Source organism: Papaver somniferum, chromosome 2 (assembly GCF_003573695.1).
Source record: "Papaver somniferum cultivar HN1 chromosome 2, ASM357369v1, whole genome shotgun sequence".
NCBI lineage: Eukaryota > Viridiplantae > Streptophyta > Magnoliopsida > Ranunculales > Papaveraceae > Papaver > Papaver somniferum.
The window spans coordinates 44555027-44577605 of record NC_039359.1 but is presented as its reverse complement, the minus strand read 5'-3'; the positions used below and the strand labels follow the sequence as shown (position 1 = coordinate 44577605).

The following is a 22579-nucleotide window of genomic DNA, read 5'->3' as shown; positions in this document are numbered from 1 at the left end:
AAAACAATTCTTCTCGACAGAGGAAACGTTAATAGGGTAAAAGGAGGCTATGAATAAGATGCCAAAATTGCTTCTATAGCGAAAAGGTTAGAAGCTTTAGAAGTGGGTAACACTAGTGGTAGATTGGAGCCTTTTTGGGAAGGCCAGAATAATGAAGAGCAAACCAATGCTCTATATAATAACACTAGGTTTGATAATCGTCAGAAGTTTGACCCATATTTAGAAACCTATAATCCTGGTTGGAGGAACCATCCGAACTTTTCATGGTCTAAGGGCCAGAGTCAGGGTCAGTCTAATAATTCTAATGCTCCCCCAGGTTTTGGCTACACTAGGAATACATCAGGCCCAGAAAATAAAACGACTAGCTTAGAGGAATCTATTAAGATGTTAGCAAAAACTCAGGAAATGTTAGCACAGAGCCATGTTAGTTTTCAACAGGAAACCAAGCAGAATTTTCAAACTAATGCTCAGAGCCTTGCTAAGTTAGAACTTCAAGTCGTCCAAATAGCTAAGACCTTAAGTGGGAGAGATAATGGTAGGTTCCCTAGTCAGACTAATCCCAATCCTAGAGGAGTTCATGAAGTAGGTACAAAACCATCGAATCAATTGAATGCTATTAGAACCCTTAGGAGTGGGAGAATAGTATACAATCAGGTAACCATGCCCGATAGTGAACATACTGTAGTTCACCCCTCAGGAAAACTAGCTAAGGAAACTGATAAAATTTCTGATGATGCCAACTCAGTTCCTGAGAGGTCTGATTCTGTGCCTAGATCCCCATTTACTCAGCTATTAGTACCAACAAAGAAGGAATCGAACTTTAATGACATATTGGATGTTTTTAAGGAAGTTACCATATACCTTCCTTTATTAGATGCAATTAGGAAAATTCTTGCTTATGCCAAGTTCCTTAAGGATATGTGTACGCGAAAGCGAAAACTTAGCGTCCATAAGAAAGCCTTTTTAGTTAGTCACGTAAGTTCAATTATTCAAAACACTACAACTCCAAAGTACAAAGACCCAGGTTCCCCTACCATTGCTTGTACAATAGGTAAACACCGGGTAGAAAAAGCTTTACCGGACTTAGGAGCCAGTGTGAACCTACTTCCGTACCATGTGTACTTACAGCTAGGACTTGGTGAAATGAAACCTACTCAGATAACACTGCAGTTAGCTGATAGGTCTGTTAAAATTCCTCGAGGTGTTATTGAGGATGTCCTTATTGAGGTCGACAAGTTTATCTGTCCAGCGAATTTCGTGGTCCTAGATACTCAACCTGTCCCTGACCCAGAGAACCAGATACCTGTGATTTTAGGTCGCCCGTTTTTAGCTACGTCCAATGCGATCATTAACTGTCGAAATGGTGTGATGAATTTATCTTTTGGTAATATGACTATAGAGATGAACATTTTTAATGTCAGTAAGCTACCTTATGAGCTAGATGACACATGTGTTGAAGAGGTGAACATGATAGAAGCCTTAGTTTAGAAGTCATTACCAAACATTTTATTTGAAGACCCATTAGAAAGTTGTATATCCCATTTTGGTTTAGATTTTGATGACGATAGCACTATTGAACAAGTGAATGCTCTATTAGATTCTACCCCTGTGTTAGACACTGATAGATGGAAAGCTAGGTTCGAACCGTTACCAGTTTCTGAGACTACCCTAATTCCTTCTTTAGAAGTGCCCCCAAAGTTGGACCTTAAACCACTACTCGATACTCTACAGTATGTGTTTTTAGGCCCATCTGAGACTTTACCTGTGATTGTAGCTTCCGATTTGGATAGTGATCAGGAGAGTAGGCTAGTAAAAGTACTTCAAGACAATAAGGAAGCTTTAGGGTGGACTATAGCAGACATTAAGGGTATAAGTCCTACTGTGTGTATGCATCAGATTCATTTAGAGGAAGACTCTAAACCTTCTAGGGAGATGCAACGTCGACTGAACCCTAACATGAAAGAGGTAGTTCGAAAATAGGTGCTTAAGTTGTTAGATGCGGGTATTATTTACCCAATTTCAGACAGTAAGTTGGTTAGCCTTGTTCAGGTTGTCCCCAAGAAATCAGGTATCACTGTAGTCCAGAATGATAATAATGAATTAATCCCAACCCGAGTGACTACGGGATGGCGTGTGTGTATTGACTATAGGAAATTGAACAAGGTCACAAGGAAGGACCACTTTCCCCTTCCCTTCATCGACCAGATGCTAGAGAGATTAGCTGGACATAGTCACTACTGCTTTTTAGATGGCTACTCTGGATATAATCAGATCGTTATTGCCCCAGAAGACCAGAATAAAACCACTTTTACCTGTTACTTTGGTACCTTTGCGTATAGACGCATGCCTTTCGGGCATTGTAATGCCCCTGCGACTTTTCAGCGTTGCATGATGAGCATATTTTCTGACATGGTAGAACGGTTCTTAGAGGTCTTTATGGATGATTTTTCAGTGTTTGGTTCATCTTTTGATGAGTGCTTGCATCATTTGACATTAGTGTTGACTAGGTGTAAGGAAAAGAATTTAGTGCTTAATTGGAAAAAATGTCATTTCATGGTTGAATCAGGAATTGTCTTAGGGCACATCGTTTCTTCAAAGGGTATAGAGGTAGAAAAAGCCAAAATTGACCTTATTAAGACTCTACATGTCCCAAAAAACTTAAAAGATATTAGGTCATTGTTAAGGCATGCAGGTTTTTACCGTCGATTCATTAAGGATTTTAGCTTGATTTCTAGACCTCTTTGCAATTCGCTTGCAAAAGATGTTAAGTTTGTCTTTGATGATGCTTGCTTAAAGTCTTTTGATACGCTTTAAACTTTACTCACTACTGCCCCGATAGTCCAGGCACCCAACTGGAACCTACCCTTTGAGATCATGTGTGATGCTTCAGATTATGCTATAGGCGTTGTGCTAGGTCAGCGAGAAAACAAATTACTCCATGTGATTTACTATGCTAGCAAAACTCTGAATGATGCCCAAATGAACTATACAACTACAGAGAAGGAATTGTTAGCCATCGTGTTTGCCTTGGATAAGTTTAGATCTTATTAGGTTCTAAGATCGTAATCTATACTGATCATGCTGCTTTGAAATACCTTTTGTCTAAGAAGGAAACCAAACCTAGATTGATTAGATGGATCCTTTTGTTACAAGAATTTTGTCCAGACATTAGAGACAAAAAGGGTGCAGAGAATGTGGTAGCAGGCCGCTTGTCTAGGCTAGTTGTTAGTTCCCCTAATAATTCCCTTCCTATAAGGGATAGTTTTCCTGATGAACAATTGTTCTCTGTTTCCCAATCACCTTGGTATGAAAATATAGTGAATTATCTTGTTACTGGTCGAATTCCTCAACATTGGGGTAAGCAAGATCGTTCTAGGTTTTTAGCCGAGGTTAAGCATTTCTTTTGGGACGATCCTTATCTGTTTAAGTATTGTCCGGACCAGATTATTAGGAGATGTATATCTGAGAGTGACCAGTCTAGTATTATCTCCTTTTGTCATGAACATGCATGTGGGGGTCATTTTAGTGCTAAGAAGACTGCTGTTAAGATTTTTTAGTGTGGATTTTCTTGGCCTTCGTTGTTTAAAGATTCTCATAGTCATTGTGTTTCTTGTGAGTGTTGCCAGAAGTTAGGAACCATTTCCCGTAGAAATATAATGCCTTTGAACCCTATTTTAGTGATTGAGGTCTTTGATGTGTAGGGCATTGATTTTATGGATCCATTTCCTATTTTGTTTTTTTATTTTTACATACTTGTCACTGTAGACTATGTGTCTAAGTGGGTTGAGGCGGTTCCGTGTAAAACAAATGAACACAGGGTCGTAGTCCAGTTTTTGAAAGAGAATATACTTACACGTTTTGGTACGCCGCGAGCTATAATTAGTGATGGACGTTCACACTTTTGTAATAGACCGTTTGCTCTTTTAATGAAACAATACGGTATTACCCATAAAGTAGCAACCCCATATCACCCTCAGACTAGTGGTCAGGTAGAGGTTTCCAATAGGGAAATTAAACATATTATAGAGAAAACAGTTAATCCAAATAGGAAAGACTGGTCGTCGAGGCTTACTGATGCCTTATGGGCTTACCGTACTGCGTTTAAGACACCCATTGGAATGTCACCTTATAGTTTAGTATTTGTCAAGGCATGTCACCTGCCTGTTGAGTTAGAGAATCGAGCCTATTGGGCTATTAAGAACTTAAACTTTTCACTTGACAAGACAGGAGCTCAAAGAAAGCTCCATCTCAATGAGTTGTACGAGATTCGTAGAGATGCATACGATAGTGCTAAGGAGTATAAGAAGAAAATGAAACTTGTGCATGATAGGAATATTTTACGAAAGTCATTTTCTCCAGGACAAAAAGTTCTTCTATATGAAACTCGGTTGCATCTATTCCCCGGGAAGTTGCGCTCTCGATAGACCGGTCCTTTTGTGGTCCGTACTGTTTTTTCTCATGGCACTGTTGAGATTGAGACACCAGATGGTAGTAGTTCTTCGAAGGTTAAGGGTCAGCGATTGAAGCCCTTTATAGAGCCTTTTCCTACATGTGATGTTGAGGAGGTCCCTCTGGAGGACCCTGTTTACCTTGATTGACCATCGAGGCGATTTTGTATGTTGTATATTATTTTTGTAGATTTTTGGTTACACTTCACCCAGGTACTATCTTTCCGACTTCTCTCTTTACTATTTCCTCATGTTACTTATATTTTTGGTATTGTTCTTTAATTAGAAACATTGAGGACAATGTTAGTTTTAAGTTTGGGAGTGGGGTAGAACTTTTTGACTTTTTGTTACCTTTTCGTTGCAATAAATAAACTCCAGAGCCAAGAAATTTATCCTTATTAAGGATGGCACTATCCAATCTAAGTGGATGGAAGCATTTTGGTTGTAGGAGTTGAGGGACCAATCTGATTAGATGGAAACATCTAAAGAGTCTATTCATAAAAGCACAGAGCTCAGGTGTTAGAAATAACATGGTAGTTTCGCCATGTATCATTGAGTCCTTTTCACTTTTATTTTTATTTTTATTTTTTCTTTTTAAAATATGTTTATCTAAGTGATTAGGTGGGGCTCACGATTCAAGTTGTTACCATTGCTAGGGTGAAATAGAGTGATTGAGATAGCCATAAAAAAAAAAAAAAAAAAAATTGAGACCATACCATCAGACCAACTGGAATAAATTCAATAAAGTCGATCACTGGAACCCTTGTATATGCCAGTTGTGTTGACCTATAGTTAGGATTATCGACCACTGGTACCCTTGTATATGTCAGTGTGTTGATATTAGTCAGACCGGTATCTCAGTCCATTAGGATAGGTTCATTATGGCAGTGGCCTTCAGACAGATATGAGAAACACCGTTCACCTTAGTCAACATCAAAACCATCTATGTTTTTCTATATCCATCTTCTTAAACTATCCATGTGATTTGTTTGATTCTGAGTTTGGATGCGACTATCTGAGTAGAGCTCTGTCACTTTATATGAATTTTAGTATGCTTGAGTGCGAACTCGTGTACAGCAATTGGAATTTCGCATCAGGGTACTTCCTCTTGTAGTCAATAAGTATGTCAACCAAGGAGATTCTTTAGTTCCTTCCAAGGTTATGTGTAGATAGCTAGGGTCTGGAGTATAAAGGTTTTGTGGGTATACCTCTGGTAATCCCTCCGCAGAAAACACTCCGCTACTAGAGACACCTAGGGGTTTAAAGGCTTATTGCATAGCTAAATGCAATCGACGATGCCTGTGACAGTGAGTTAGGATTTTATTTCTATTTTATTTTTGCTCGAGGACTAGCAAATAATAGGTTTGGGGGTATTTGATAGACACATTTTTGTGTCCGATTTGTCGCGATTCTATATATTGTTAGGGCTCATTTTTGTACTTATTATGGTGTTTTATTTATTTGTAGGTATTTTTGGCCAATAAAAATTTTTGGAAAAAATTGGCTCGAAAAGTTATCGGAAAGCACCCGGAGGATACTACTATTCGGACCCCAGTTTGGATAAGGGACACTTCAATTTATAAAGGGCATTCATCGCTATCTGCACCCCATAACTAGTATTTGCACCCACCGCTATCGGTACCCCAGGAGTGGATAAGGGGCAGCATCTTCTATCGTTTGAAACCAAAAATGGCGGGAAAGTTGATTCTCGTCTGCAACAATTTCCCGATCGATTTTTGGGTAGATTTTAGCAGAGATCCATGGGCTTTGGTTAGTAATAGTATGTCATGATGAAACAGGCTTGGCACTCGGGTTTAAAGTCGAAAGAAAAGTCACGTAGTTTCTATACATGGAGAGTTACGGGATTTGCTTGAAGGAAGAATATCTCGGTCTTATTAAGTTGTGTGTGAAGAATATGTGTTGTTGATTTGATTCTATCTTTGGGAAGAGTCCAGGAAAAATCAAAGTAGCCGTGTAGGAGGAAAAAGAGGAGTTTTCATCAGTTGGATTCAAACAGGGAAGAATATCTTATTTACGGAAACATGAGAGTAATCTTGGTCCTGTTCGACTTAATATGGAAGTTATATGCATTATCAACCGAGGATTTTGCTTGTGGAGGCATAATAGGAGAGTTTGAATGAACCTGGAAACGCGTATGAGAAAAGAAAGGGAGATATTGCCGTGACTTGGAGTAAAAGAAAAAGAGAAGAAATCTCGATTATTTCTGGAGATTTAATCGAGTTGTGGCCTATAAAAGGAGAGGGGATAAGTCATATAAGAGGGACGAATCCTTTCAGAGAAGTTTTGAACACCACAGAGCTCCATAGATCGAGTTGCACGAAAATACCTTATTCTGCTGCTGCTGCTGAAGAGGAAGAACACGAAGAACATTGACGCACAAGCAACTGTCGCAGCAAACTATCGTTGTTTCACAGCAGTACCTATGTGTCGTTCATCACTGATGTTGCATTAGGTCTTTAGCTACTATTTCTCCCTGTAACAGTGATTCTGCAACACCAGCAAACTGTTGCGAATCGTCTGTATTATCACTTTTCATCTTTTTAATCATCTTTTGAGCCATAAACAATTATTTTGAGATCATGATTAATATGAGGAGCTAAACCCCATTGCTGAGGCGATAGAGGAAGCTATTTTCCAACAAAAAGCGGTACAATCTATTTTATTTAACTTATTGCAATTATTATTATGATTATTTGCCTTGAACTATTATTGAATATGATTTTTATTTGAGTGATTGTGATCTATTTTGATGGAGTATGCTTAGTTTATATACTCTTGATGCTTCATACTTGGTATTTACAATTATTACTTTTGAAAATCTATTAGTTGCAATATTTTAGAATCAAATTAAACGAGAAAATTGCATGAATATAAATATTTGGACAAATCACTTTGAATTTGAAAAATAGTGGAATCTTAGCCTCAGTGTTCTTTTAATATTGATACCAACTTTTTCGGTGTTTCTTACAATTATTAGCGAGTTTTCTATTTAGTTTTGAATTTAAGTCTAAAGGTATCCTTCACAAGTTCGAGAATCGAATCACTTTTTACCACTATCTACAAATCACATCATTAGGTCAAATCTGCATATTATTAATCTTTTCGAGTTGACTCCATATTTAAATTCCCTACAAAATGGTGACAAGAAACCATATATTTGATTGAGTTTTATTTTCTAATTGTCCCTTTCTTCATTAGGGTAGGTCATATTCCTAATGTGGCCGGCCACATCTCCCCCAAATGGGGCCGAACCCACGGGAATGGGTTTGGGTGGAGAAAATGACCATCCCTACATTAAACATTCCAGATTCAATCCAAAAGTGTCATGTTTTTTAGAAACAAATATAAAACAGAAACAGACATCAGTTCACTCCAAGAATTTTACTAAACACAATTCAAATCCAAAAATTATTTTAATTATAAAGTTTAAATCCAAACTCAATATAATACTAGTCATAAATTTTATATAATTTGTATTTTATCTTAAGGATTTTTTGACCACAGTCAAACGCGTCGTTGACCAGTACTGCAGAAAAGCAAATCAGAGGTAGTACATTTTGTAAAAATCATATAAAATAACTCATAACTCAAAATCAGATTTGGTTTACCATTTTAAAAAGAAAAAACAAGATCTTAAAGTTTACAGAAGACACCAAAGCTTATAAAATGTCATAGAATTACTTTTAAACAGGAAAACTTCAATATAGTTGAATCTGTCAGAAAATTTCTTATTTTCATACAGTGATAAACAATTGTCTTAAAAATACTTCTATAATTCAGAAAATTCTGAAAATTTATCAATACATTCCGAAGGAGTTTTACATAGTTTAAAAATATAATGAAACGAAAATATAGTATTGAATAATTATCATTAACAGTCAATCTCACATAACTCAGAAATTTTCATTGTCTAATTAAATAAAATTTTCTTAACAAAGCATTGTTTCGTTGGTTATACATTAACCCAATAATCTCCAAAGTATTAATAATCAATAAATACTCAGTAAAAATCAACTAAAAGAGTTTGATGATATGTTATTACAGTTTTCCTATCATAAATCCTATGCAAACTACTAATTAAAGCATCAAAACCTATCTCTATGCTTTTCCGCCATTAGCTCCTTGTGGTGCCATAAAATCTGGAATTTTTTGTCATGAAACGACGTGAGTTGTGACACCCAGTAAGAAAAGATTAAAAATAAGCAACAAAATATTTTATGAAATATTTTTCAATTCCTTTTAAAAACAATTAGCATGATTAACAACATCACAAATACATGGAAACACCACATCCATAAAAACAATCAAATCAATCAATCTGTTCGCCCAGGGATCCCCGTGGATTTAGCAATCAAATAGGAGGCAACCATGAACTCCTAATGAGCCCAATGTTGTTTTAGGGAGAAAACCTTAAACTCCCAAGGATATCTCGTAACCAGTCAAAAACGCAAGTCTTTTGGGAAGCAACCATCCCAAGGACCGTAATTTATCAAACATGTAGATACATCAGACAACTTCAACATCAATAAATACAATACCATCAATCACACGTCACCATAATAATTAAAATCAATAAATATGAAATTAAACAATTTTCATTAGTACAAAACAAAGCTAGGCTAAGTTAGCCTGTGTTAGTGGTGGTCAGGATTTTTTCAGACAAAGATAAATCAAGGGCTGTGGTTCTCCTGACCACCCCCTACAACTCGCACGCGTGGCATTAATTCCAATATTATGAATGAAAAATGAATACTCAAGTCAAGATATAAATTTTCAAAAATTATAACAGGGAGTTTTGAACTCATGACCTATTGTGTCATAAGAGTGGCCTCTAACCAGTGTTCCACCTTGGTTGGAATTAATAGAAAAGATAAATCAACGGTGGTGGTTTTTTCAACTTAAATATCATAATTGTTTTATTAATTAGTATTTCACTAATTGCACATAATAAATAATCTACTCATTATAATTTTTTAATTAATTAATGTTTCACTAATTGCTCATAATAAATGACTAATCATTTTTTAATTAGAAATGTTTTCTTAATTAATTATAATATTTATTTCTATTAATAAGTAATTTTGATAAATAATATCAATAGACATTTTTGGCGACAATGAGTAGTAGAAAAGGTGGAGGCCAAAAGATTAGTGTTGGTTAAGGGCGGCGCCAAGCACAATTATACTTATTTTTGTACTTTTATCATAAAATGGGATACAAAGTCCATTTTTCTCATGTATCCAACTTGCCAAGAGTTTTTTCTCCTCTTTCCTCAAAATCCTGGCACCATCCCTGGTTTGTGGTGGAAGAAGTAGTGACGGTGAGTGCTGGTGAATAGTGATGGACAGTATTAATTTTATGTTGTCGTTACAACATCGATAACATCGTAGTGTGGAAGATGTGGTTAGTTGTTTTTAACACTTTTGATAAATGAAGGTACCATATATTTCAGGGATGATATCATACAAGATAATATTTTCATGATCGTAGTTGGATCACCCAAATGGTACCCCTGTTATCTTTGGTACTATATCGTATAAATCATGATTTTTTAATGTTAAAATAAAATTGATTGCAATACAAAAAAGAATATATATATAAATGGAAAAAAAAAATAATGAAACTAATCAATTGACGACATTTTATTCAATCTAAACCTCATACATGGCATTTGTGATTGAAAATTAGAATTGCGTCCAACAACCTACATAGGGTGGGCGGCAGTGATGGAGTCAAAAATTGACATTGAGGAGGCCTACTTTTAAAAAAAAAAAAAAAACCTGTAAACTTTGGTGGACTAAACCATAAGTATATATGGACAAAGTACTATTTATAAAATAAACTAAAAATTTATGTAGTTGTTAAAAATTTAAGGGGTTAGAGCCAGGTTAGTCAACCCTTGGCACTGCCACTAGGTGGTGGTGGATAAAAAAAATGGATTCATATGGTTTTATGGTGGTGGAGGGTATTGGTGAACAAAAACATATTATGTTAATTTCATAACGCCACAAAATATGTAACGTTATATTATAAAGTATAAAAAGTGGTTGATCATTCTAATGTTAAAATAACTCGATAAAACACATGTCCATTTTGAAAAATTGGTGCAATCAATTGCCATGTTATGTAATAACTAAACGAACGACACGAATCAAGATTAGAACATATGAAATTATTTATTATCGATTTGTCTATGTAAAGAGTGGTCAGGATTTGTCCTTGGCAAAGATAAATTATCGCTGGGATTTGTTCAGCTTAACCATTTTTGAATGTTTTATTAATTAGTGTCTCATTGATTGTTCATAATGACTATTTAAATTTCTATTATAAATGCCCATTTAATAATGTAACATAAATGCATAATTTTATTAATAAATAATTTTACTAAAAACTATATTAATTCTAATGGTGGTAGTGGAAATAGGGTTAGTATAAACGGAGGCGGGTGTTTGTGAACGGTGGAGGCGGTAACATTACTATTGATGGAAGAAATAGTGGCGGTGGATGGTTTTTATGGTTGTGGGTGTTGGTAATAGTAGTGGATAGTAATAGTTTTTCTTTTTAGTGAGTTTTATTGACCGAGTAAAAAAAAATCTTCACAAAACATGCAAGATATAATTGGTTGTTTTTAGCACGATTGATAAGGAAAAAAACCAAATATTTCGAGGATGATACCGGAACGTATAAGACAATATGATCATGACTGTTGGATCACCGAAACGGTATCCGTATTATATAAAGGCAATTGGTGTACCCGCGTAAGAGAACATCATCGCTCTCTCAAGTACTATTACATTCTTTTTCCTGAAAGACCATCAATGTCTAGTTGTTTCGCGACAACTACCTACAAAGACAACAACTTTCACTTAATTCCCGATATAAAACCTTATTGACCGGGAGAATGTATTTGCATTTTAAAATATTTGCTTGAAAATTATGTTTGTTCATCAAAATCATCATAAAAAACTCTAAATCATAAATCTATATTTCGCCTCCGATGTTTATAGAATATTTTTTATATTTTAGATTCTCAAATCATGCGACCTCTTGATTACAAATCAATAATATCAAATTACGGATCAATATGTATAGGTTTCATTCACTGGGTTAGAAGGTATAGCAGATACATATGGGTAGATCGCACAAAGCAGAACATGACTGAGAATACTTCAATGATTTGGTCAAGAAATAAGGTCAAATATTTAAGATTAACTTTCTATAGGATAATTAGATCGGCTTTGATATAAGCCGACTAAAATATGGATCAATAATAATTTCCACGTAAGACAATTGCAAAACATAGCTTGGCTAAATCTGCCTATGTAAAGGGTGGTCAAGATTTTTCCTTCCTCAATTGCTATGTTATGTGAGAAGAAGATGATATCTAAGATTGAGGTACAATTCAAATCCATTCATACCATTTACAATTGGACGCCTTGAAAAAAATTGACGTGTTGTTATTATTATTACAGGTAAGGGATACATTGACCACACTTGCGCAAATAGGTCACTTCACAAATGATTGGTGTTGCATGTATTTTCTAGAATGCAATGAGGAATTTGAGGAAACAAGGCACCAGAAGCAGTGCCCGAAGTATTTTGGATATAGTAACTTAGACCCGATGTAATACTTATGTTCTTTTTTTTTAGTTTTTCCACGATCTATTTATTTAATAAAGATGAACATTGCAAATATATAACATCAACAAAAATTAGACAGATTGCATTTGAAATTAATGGCTACTGATGGTCCGGAACGGCAAAAGAAAGGATTTTTTGTAGAAGAATTGTTGGGATATACAACGGATTACTTGATACGAATAAAAGAGGTATAACTATTTCGATTCTGAAATCACATAAAGTTCACAGTAGAAGATGACATCAAGTTTAAAGTTAGTAACAAACATGATATGGCTAGCTAAAATGTTAAAATCAAACAAGATATATAAACTTAGAAAGCCGTGGGACTTGAAGAGGCCAATTTTGAAAACTACAATCTTAGAAAGCAACGATCCACAATACCATAAGTTTTTGGGTATATTAATTATATCTCCTTCCTTTTCAAACCCAACAAATATATCCTTATTCAACAATAAATATGTCCCTACTTTTTTATAACCTTATCCATTTAATATTACATTACCTTAATAACCTCACCCATGTAATATTTTTCTTTATTTCAAAATGGAACAAATTTCTTCATCTACCACTTCACCACCACCACTAGCACCACCACCACCACCACCAATATTCAACTACCATTCCACCACCACCGTTCAACAACCACCACCTACCAACCGCCATCACCACCAATATTCCACCACCACTCCTTCACCACCACCACTACACCACCAACAGTCCTCCACCACCACTAGTCTGTCGCCGGCACCACCACTAGTCTGCCGCCGTCGCCGCCGCTACCGTCGCCGCCACCACTAGTTCACATATTTTTGTATCAACAATAGTAGTTTATACATTTCAGTTGGATCAACAATGGATATTTATCCGTTTCAGTTTGATCAACAGTGGATGTTTATCCATGATGATGGATCAACAGTAAGTGGCGTAAAACTGAAATTGATACATTTCATAGTAGAAGTTTATCCATTGCAGTTGGATCAACAGTAGAAGTTTATCCATTGCAGTTGGATAAACAGTATAAGTTTATCCATTTTAGTTCGATCAACAATGGATGTTCATCCATGTTGATGGAAAAATGCTACCATTTCATCAGCTGCAGTTTCAGATCCACCAAAAAAACCATCAACCACCATTAATAATCCATAGCAGCAACCACCGTCGCCGTCGTCGCCGCCACCATCGGTTCAGATATTTTTGTATCAACAACAGTAATTTATCCATTTCAGTTGGATCAACAATGGATGTTTATCCATTTCAGTTGGATCAACAGTGGATGTTTATCCATGATGATGGATCAACATTAAGTGGCATAAAACTGAAATTGATACATTTCAGTTGGATCAACAATAGAAGTTTATCCATTGCAGTTGGAGCAACAGTACAAGTTTATCCATTTTAGTTGGATCAAAAATGGATGTTTATCCATGCTGATGGAAAAATGCTACCATTTCACCAGCTGCAGTTTCAGATCCACCAACAAAACCATCATCCACCATTTATAATCCACAACAACCGTCACTTTTTTATATGAAGGTTCAACACCAATTCAAACCACCACCACTGTCGCCACCAGAACCACCACCGCCGCTACCATTATCATCCTTACTTCTCTCTTTATAATTCTATATTCCCTGTAATTCCTACACATTCATCTATTCATTTTAATCACAATTAATCCATTAGAAGCATCAGCAACTTCAGATTCAAACATACCCATTACTTCTCAGCAACAACAAGTTCATTATCTCCAACATATCCTATTGATTCACACACCATAACCATTTCGAAATCAATTTTATCGCAGCATCTCTCAGATCCCCTTTCTTAATCGAATCGAACCACCAAATCGTTCGCAAACGTTGCTCAAAACTTGATTTCAAAACCTAAAAAACCAGATCTCGTTTTCTTTGGGTATGATTTTAAAAATCGATTATAGAAGAAGAAGAAGGTTTCATATGTTGCTGATACATCTCGATTGTCGGCGGCGAAGGTAGGAGAATTTGCAGAGGTAGTGACGATGGAGATGCTGCTGGTGGTGGTAGAGCAATGGGGGGTTCGCTGCTAAATGAAGAAGAAGAAGTAAGTAGGGATAGACCTAGATAAAAGCAATAGATAAGAGGGCAAATTTGGAAGAAATAAAAACCTTATTAGACCCCTGATGGGTTTAGGAATGAAGAGGGGCATATTTATTGTGTGATAAGGATATTTGTATAGACCATCAACAGTAGGGACAAATATTCAATTACCACTAATTTTTATTTATAAATATTCAACGTAGAAGATGTCAACTTTTGGTAAAGGATCTATTGACAACCTATTAATTTGAAATAGGATCAGGGAGTACAATATGTGTTCAAGGTTTTTTATGAGGCAATGTGTCGCCAAATTGTATTCCAAGTGAAGGTAGGAACATATGGAAGTGACAAAATGTCCAAGACTTTTGAAGTTACCAAAGCCTTCGTTAAGACGAACTGCCGGGCACAATACTTTGTTGAAGATTTAATGGCAGAGGTTCGCATATATACAATCCCTTTGAAAAGGTAATGGGTACACATTTTAAACATTGTCATCTAATGAGTGTTAAAAAATTACAGGAAAATCATGTCACATTGGAGAGTTTGTATCATCAGTTCGATGCAAAAGAATACTATTCTCTGTCTATTTGGAGGATCGACAACATGACCATCATAGATGAGTCAGCTAGAGCGAAATAGGAGCATGGGGAAACTTTTATGGACGATATTGATTAGTTGATTTCACTGAGATGAGCGTTGCTGACGACATATTTCCAAAAAATATTTAAACTTCCATGTTCATGTAAAGCATTATCTCATTATAAGCAATGAACCTAAATAAAAAAGTGTCTGGAGGTTATGATTATATTTCTTTCGTTTGAGCAAATCTTCGGCGGTAAAATATTAAAGGAAAAAAACAAAACAAAAAAGAGAGGAAAATCCCAACTATTTTTATGACAAAACCATATTAAATCATAAGGAATTGATAAGTATTCGGGACACAAATTATACGATATATTAAAATGAACCAACGTCATGGCCCGTGCCGTTACGGCACGAGTTAAAGGCTGGTAACTCAAATAAAACAAGATTTAATTAGTGTTGCGCCTACCTCAAATCCCTCAAATCGCAATCAAAAACAATACCGTAAAGCACCGATCTAATGAATCATATGTTATTTCCAAAAACCACGTCACCGAGACTCCAGGAAATAACTCTCTTCCAAATCGTCTACTGCCACTAACTTTGGTTCTCCACCAACAGTTCTCTATTAATCGTTCACAGCCGGGATAAAATGATAGAAAAGATAAGAAGAAAGTACGGCTATTGAATTTTGGTTTGTTTTTTTTAGAGAAACTTAGGCGCAGGCCCAAAAAAAATAATATTCTCATTGTGAGACCACAATTAATTTTTAGTTCCGTAACACCCATAATTATATGAAATTATTAAAAATGTCTGCATGATGAATTATGCATCCGCATGACAGGTTATGCATCAGGGGTATAAATGGCAACACAACTTGGATATAACATATCTAAAAATCCGCGCCTTGGAATTTTACAAATTTTATATCGTTGGAAATCTTTTAAGAGAGCTACGCAACGAGTACAAACAAGAATATCAAAAAAATAATTTACGAAAAAATCGGAGGTGATCATCATTTTAGGCAAAATTTTCGAAAACTTGATACATAACCATTATGCAGCCACCAAAAAAGATGCATAACACATTATGCAGGCGCATAACGAATTATGCAACCATTTATCGACTGCATAACAAATCATGCATCTGGATAACAAAGTTATGCATCTATAAAAAGTTATGTAACCATTGTTTTGGTTGATTTTAGTGCATACATAAAAAAATTGATGCATAATGCAGTATGCGTCCATATTTATGGATGCATATCAGGTTATGCATCTATTTTCTCGATGCATAAAAGATTGTGGAACAATTTTCTCAACGCATAATGCATTATGCAGCCATATTTTGGATGCATAACAGGTTATGCATCCATTTTCCTGACTGCATAACAAGTTATGCATCTGTAATAAGTTATGGAGCCACTATTTTGGTTGATTTTAGTGGATAGAGAAAAAATTGATGCATACTACATTATGCAGTCATATTTTAGGATGCATATCAGGTTATGCATCCATTTTCTCGATGCATAAAAAGTTATGCAACAATTTTTTATTTCACTGCTAATAAAAAAAAAATGTCGGATAATCCGTTATGCATCCAATTTCTCGACTGCATAACAAGTTATGCACACATTTTGTAGGTGCATGACAAGTTATTGCAATCATTTTTCATTATAATTGGCAAGCAAACTAGACAACAAAAGAAAAAGAAAAGAAAAAAGAAACGGCCAGACAATTTCCGATTTAAAATGATCTCCCAACCAAGAAGGTAATGATACTTCTGGGTATGGTATAATACCCACTGGGAGTTGGTTTCTTTCCTCCAGTAACCTGTACATCATCAACACTATTATTTTTCCGAAGACTCGCACAAAAATCACTGAAACTCCGGCCATGTGTCTGTATAGATTTTGGTGGAGAAGGGTAGTGTTTCTGGTCAAAATGACATGAAAATATGTAAGAGTATAGCATCAAAATGCAGCATTCAAATACGAAGAGATGAATTCCTATCTCCCATTGTTAGGGTTGGGCATAAAGATAACTAGACACAAAATATCAATGCGCAGCACAATTTTACAAGTATGATGATTTTATTACTGTTCATCTCCCTCATTTTTCCATATTGGGCGTTGGTAGTGACGTTGAAAGTAGCAACTCCCAAAATGTAACTTCTCCTGATGAACATCTTGGTCTAGGTATATCTCTTGAATTTGTTACTTCTGCGGCTACATATTGTCATGATACAGTTCAAAACAGAGCAAGAACAACAGTCAGACTAGTATTCAGAAGTCGGATACTCTAGATTTTTCCTAGTTAGTTATCAAGCAAGTGATGTTTGCTCGAACAAATTGATTTATTCATGTGCGCATGTATATTATTCAGATGTGTTCATGCTTACATTCAAATGTTGCCCAGGAATTATCCCAAGGAGGTGACCTGGATGCGTTCCCATACAACATAAAACTTCAAGCCTGAATATCCGTAGCCTTTACACAATTGATATTCATTTCTAGGCTTTTGACTACTCAGACATCCAATTAAAGTATCGATAAACTATTCATGCATCAACATATTGTACACAGGAAAACATAAAAATTTCAATGATTCGAGCAAAAACACAAACATAAAACTTTCTGTTTCAAGAAATATACCTGATGATTCTTTCCCACCACCACCTAACACAATATCCTTGGAAATCTTAGGATGAAAATGAAACCACCCTTGTTTAAACATCTATCTTCACAGCACAATTATGACTCAACTGAAAAGCTTTAAAACAAACATGAGCACCACCGCCTTCATTAAATTCCAGTTCCACCAAGTAATTGCCATCACCATCTCAAAGCACTCAAGACTGAAATCTCGAGCCACTGTACCTCCACTACCAATTTGAGAGAACGAGATCCATGCCAAACCCCAGATTCAATGTATGTCATAAGGCACAAATTCAACACCACCAGCTTCTTGATTTAACCTCCAATTTCATTGATGTATTGTTGTATCTATTTCTCAATTGAAAAATTCCATTTACCCATGCTTGAATCAGATGAACTCCACAGGGCACGAGCACTGAACTCACATCTGTTTTAGAACCTAGCTTCGCTGCTGCCAATTGATTCTTCTCTAGTACTACCAATCAAGGCCATGGATGAACCTCATGAGAGAAAGTAATGAAAATTCCATTTCAGTTTGAGACTGATTCGGTCTCTCAATTCTCCGCTCAAAACTCAGCCTCTCTTTATCTCTGTTCGTGTCTCTGCTCAAAGCAGAAATCGAAAACCTAAAAAGCGTAAGAGAGAAATTAAAATCGAACTAAACCTCAAAAAGAAAGATCGAAGGTGAAATTAATCTGTAGTACACAGGTTTCTGATGTTGAAGGAAATCTCCGCTCGTCTCGTCTTCTTTGATAAAAGTAAAAAAAAAAACATAATTTCAGAGAATATGGGTTTGGGGCTAAGCTTAAGGGTGCACAGGAACCGAGCCGGACCGACGGACCGAACCGGAACCGGTGGAACCGTACCTGGTTTTGGACCGAACCGAGGTATAAGGTACAAGTACCAGTCCCAAAAATAGGAACCGAGGTCTGGGAGGTACAGGTACACGGTCCAATATAAGTACTGTGCCGCACCGGACCGAAAGTCCCGAATTATATAAACCGTTAGATTTGGGGGATAAAGATCAGTATTAGCCGTTAGATTAAAGGGGATATATAAACTAAGGGTTAGCCGGTTAGGGTTTCAGTTTCCTACTTCCCTTTCTTTCTTCTTCTGTTCTTCGCCTCTGGCGATTCTGAAAGTTTTGACAGATGAAATTAAATTATGAGATCGTGAGGGTTGAGCAGAGATCAAGGCATATTTGAGGATGAAGATTAGGGTTTCTGATTCGGGAGTTTGATTTGAGAAATTGAAGGGTTAGGGTTCATGTGTTCTTCCCCAACTTGAGATAAGGGTTTGAGAAGAATTGTTAACGATATCGAGTATCTGTTGCACGCGGAATCAATGGGTTGTTGTTTAAATTGATGTTCAGAAGCTGTTGATGTTAGGTTGAAGAGTTAGGGTTTCACAAGAGGAACTCAAATGAGATTTAGAAGTTGAATTTAAGGTTCTACATGGATTATTAGAGACTGGGTTTGGTCGAATTGAAGAGTTTGAATGCATGTTATAAACTTGAATTGGAAATTCAGCTTTTCAGAGGATTCTAACGGTTGGGTAAGATTCCTTTTTCGATTAAGTTTAGTATTTTCGTTTCAATTGGTAGATTATTGATTATCTTGAGTGTATATGAATGTATGTGAATCTGTGAGTTATAGTTAAGATAGTTGTTTGGTATAACTGGCTCTAGTTGTCAGAGTTGGAGATGATTGAATTGGTTAAGTGTTTGAGAAGTTGAATTGTATTAGGTTTAGTGATTTATTGGATTGCTGGAGGTAATGAAATTGTTGAGCTGAGTTGTAGTTCGGGAAGAAGAGGAGTTGAGTATGCAGCTGAACTTTAGTTCCAGGGATGGTGGTGCAGATTATGTGAATGGAGATGTAATTTCTTAGAGTTGCAGTGAGGTTTAGATTAATGGAATAAACTAGTGTTGGGATGATGTTGTTAGTGATGCAGAAATGGAGATAGTGGGATAAAATAGTTACGCTGAAGCTACAGGTGGAGTTGTAAGTTGATGAAGGTGATGGCTTGGGTATCTTTGGAGTGAAATGGTGATGAACTGATGAAGTGTTACATGTTTGAGTAATGGAGTTTTAGGTGGTGCAGGTTTGATTAAATCCAGAGTTTTAATGACAATGATGTTGCTGCTGGAAAAGTACCGACCGGTACCGGTCCCGTACCGAAATCGTACATGTACCGAATGGTACCGGAACCGAGGTACACGGTACCGGTACCGGTACCGGTCCAAAATCTGGGAACCGACCTCTGGGAGGTACAGGTACTCGGCCTCGGCGAGAACCGAGCCGAACCGTGCCGTGTGCACCCTTAGCTAATCTTTTTCTTTCAAAACAGGTGCGAGTGTGAATTTTTTTGACAGTGGGTTTCTCAGCGTAAAAAATCTTTAAAATGGGTTTAATTGTAGTTTTTACTTTTTTTTATTTATTTATTCTATATTTTATGAGATCTTTACTATTTAGTCCAGAAAACCCGACCCGGATTACTGGCTGGTCCAGCGGGATATAACAATTAATGGCTAGTCCAATAAAGTTTAAAAACATGTTATTTTACTTATATGCCCTGGACCACGTGATGTGTACAGTTTCCGTCCGTTTTCTTTTCATTTTTTTTCCAGTTACATTCTCTATCTCTTCTGCAACCTAACTCTCAATTAAAAAACGCAAACTGCTTCGTCTTTCTTCACATTCAGAAAACTGCTCCCGTCTCTCTTCTGCAGCCTAACTCAATTAATCACCATTATCAGAAAAAGATCGAAAAATCACCATTATCAGAAACAAAAACTGCTTCTTCTTTCAGTATCTGACCTAATTTTCATTAAATTCAATTGAAGAAGAAATGGGTACAAGTAGAAAAATTAAGAGGACGATTACAGAAGAAATTACTGAAGTATCTCCATCACCAGTGAAAAGAAGAAAGAAATCTGACGATGATTCACCAACAGAAGCGTCCCCTGCTTCTAAATCTCCTACACTATTGAAAAGAAGAAGCAAATCTGTCGATGATTCAGCAACAGAAACCTCCCCTACTGCTAAATCTCGTACACCAGTGAAAAGAAGAATGAAGTCTATCGATGATTCACCAACAGGAACCTCCCCTACTGCTAAATCTCCTACACTATTGCAAAGAAGAAGCAAATCTGTCGATGATTCAGCAACAGAAACCTCCCCTACTGCTAAATCTCGTACACCAGTGAAAAGAAGAAGGAAGTCTACCGATGATTCACCAACAGGAACCTCCCCTACTGCTAAATCTCCAACAACAAGAAGTATGAGTAAGGTTCCTCAGGAAAAAGGTAAATCAAATCAAAAACAAAGCCAAATATGTACTTCATATTGACATGCAATATTCCCAAAACCTAAAATATGTAATGTTACATATTGAAATGTAGTGTTGTTTAACTAATACATACTAAAATTTAGTATGTCAATTTATATGTGTACTACATATCAATATGTTGTCTGCAATTTGTACTTCATTTTGACAAGTTATATGTTGTACCATACTGATATGTAATGTGTACAAAACTTTTTGATATGTAGTCTGCAATTTGTACTTCATTTTGACAAGTTATATGAGTAAGGTTCCTCAGGAAAAAAGTAAATCAAATCAAAAACAAAGCCTAATATGTACTTCATATTGACATGCAATATTCCCAAAACCTAAAATATGTATTGTTACATATTGAAATGTATTGTTGTTTAACTAATACATACTAAAATTTAGTATGTCAATTTATATGTGTACTACATATCAATATGTTGTCTGCAATTTGTACTTCATTTTTACAAATTATATGTTGTACCATACTGATATGTAATGTGTACAAAACTTTTGGTTTACAAAAACAGCAAAAACCAAGAGAAAGAAAGCAGATGATGCTCCTGAAGCAAAAAGAAAAAGAAAAACAGCAGCGGCAACTACTAAAGCAAAAGGAAAAAAAGTGACAAAGGCTGCTACTCCTTCACCACCAGCAAAGGGGAACAAAATAAAACAAAATAATGCATAATGTCTTATGCAGCTAAAACAAAATAATGCATAATGTCTTATGCATCTAAAAAAAAACTGATGCATAACCAGAAAAGTGAGAAAAGTAATGCATAAGACATTATGCAGCTAAAACAAAATAATGCATAATGTCTTATGCATCTAAAAAAAACTGATGCATAACCAGAAAAGTGAAAAAAAGTAATGCATAAGACATTATGCAGCTAAAACAAAAATAATGCATAATGTATTATGCATTTAAAAAAAACTGATGCATAACCAGAAAAGTGAAAAAAAAGTAATGCATAAGACATTATGCAGCCAAAACAAAATAATGCATAATGTCTTATGCACTAAACAAAATGATGCAGAAGACATTATGCACGTGCATAAAATCCATAAATCAGAAAAGTGAAAAAAGTAATGCATAAGGCAATATGCAGCTAAAACAAAATAATGCATAATGTCTTGTGCATCTAAAAAAACTGATGCATAACCAGAAAAAGTGAGAAAAGTAATGCATAAGACATTATGCAGCAAAAAAAAAATTAATGCATAATGTCTTATGCATCTAAAAAAAAACTGATGCATAACCAGAAAAGTGAGAAAAGTAATGCATAAGACATTATGCAGCTAAAACAAAATAATGCATAATGTCTTATGCATCTAAAAAAAACTAATGCATAACCAGAAAAGTGATAAAAAGTAATGCATAAGACATTATGCAGCTAAAACAAAAATAATGCATAATGTATTATGCATCTAAAAAAAACTGATGCATAACCAGAAAATACTTCAGTATGTAAATACTTCACTACTGGTGATAGATACTGACATTTTGATAGATTTAACAACATATTTCATTATTCGAAAATAACTACAATAACTACATTTTGATAGACTTATAATGTTTCAAAAACCAAAAGATGTTCTAAGAAACAACAAAAACAGTATTTTCAGTACACTTGTAATGTATGTACTGTAAATGAAATGCTTATTAACCAAATTCAGTTGGTACTGACAAAATCAAAAGGAAAAATGGTAGAATAGAACAAGGGCTAGAGGAAAGAATTGTGGAAAAGGAATCTGGCAACATCATCGATATAACATTCTGCTGCACGTTAAAGCCTGTGATAAAAGAAAAAGAGAAATCAGAA

The 22579-nt window shown here is 35.6% G+C and overlaps 1 long non-coding RNA gene across 1 annotated transcript; it reads right to left on the bottom strand.

Moving 5' to 3' along the window:
• Positions 1 to 16361: 16361 nt before the first annotated feature.
• LOC113347512 lies at positions 16362 to 18168 on the bottom strand. The gene is made up of 2 exons (XR_003359006.1): positions 17421 to 18168; positions 16362 to 16701 (listed from the first exon to the last, which is right to left on the bottom strand). It is a non-coding gene; the product is annotated as an uncharacterized LOC113347512 (long non-coding RNA).
• Between the last annotated feature and the right edge of the window lie 4411 nt (positions 18169 to 22579).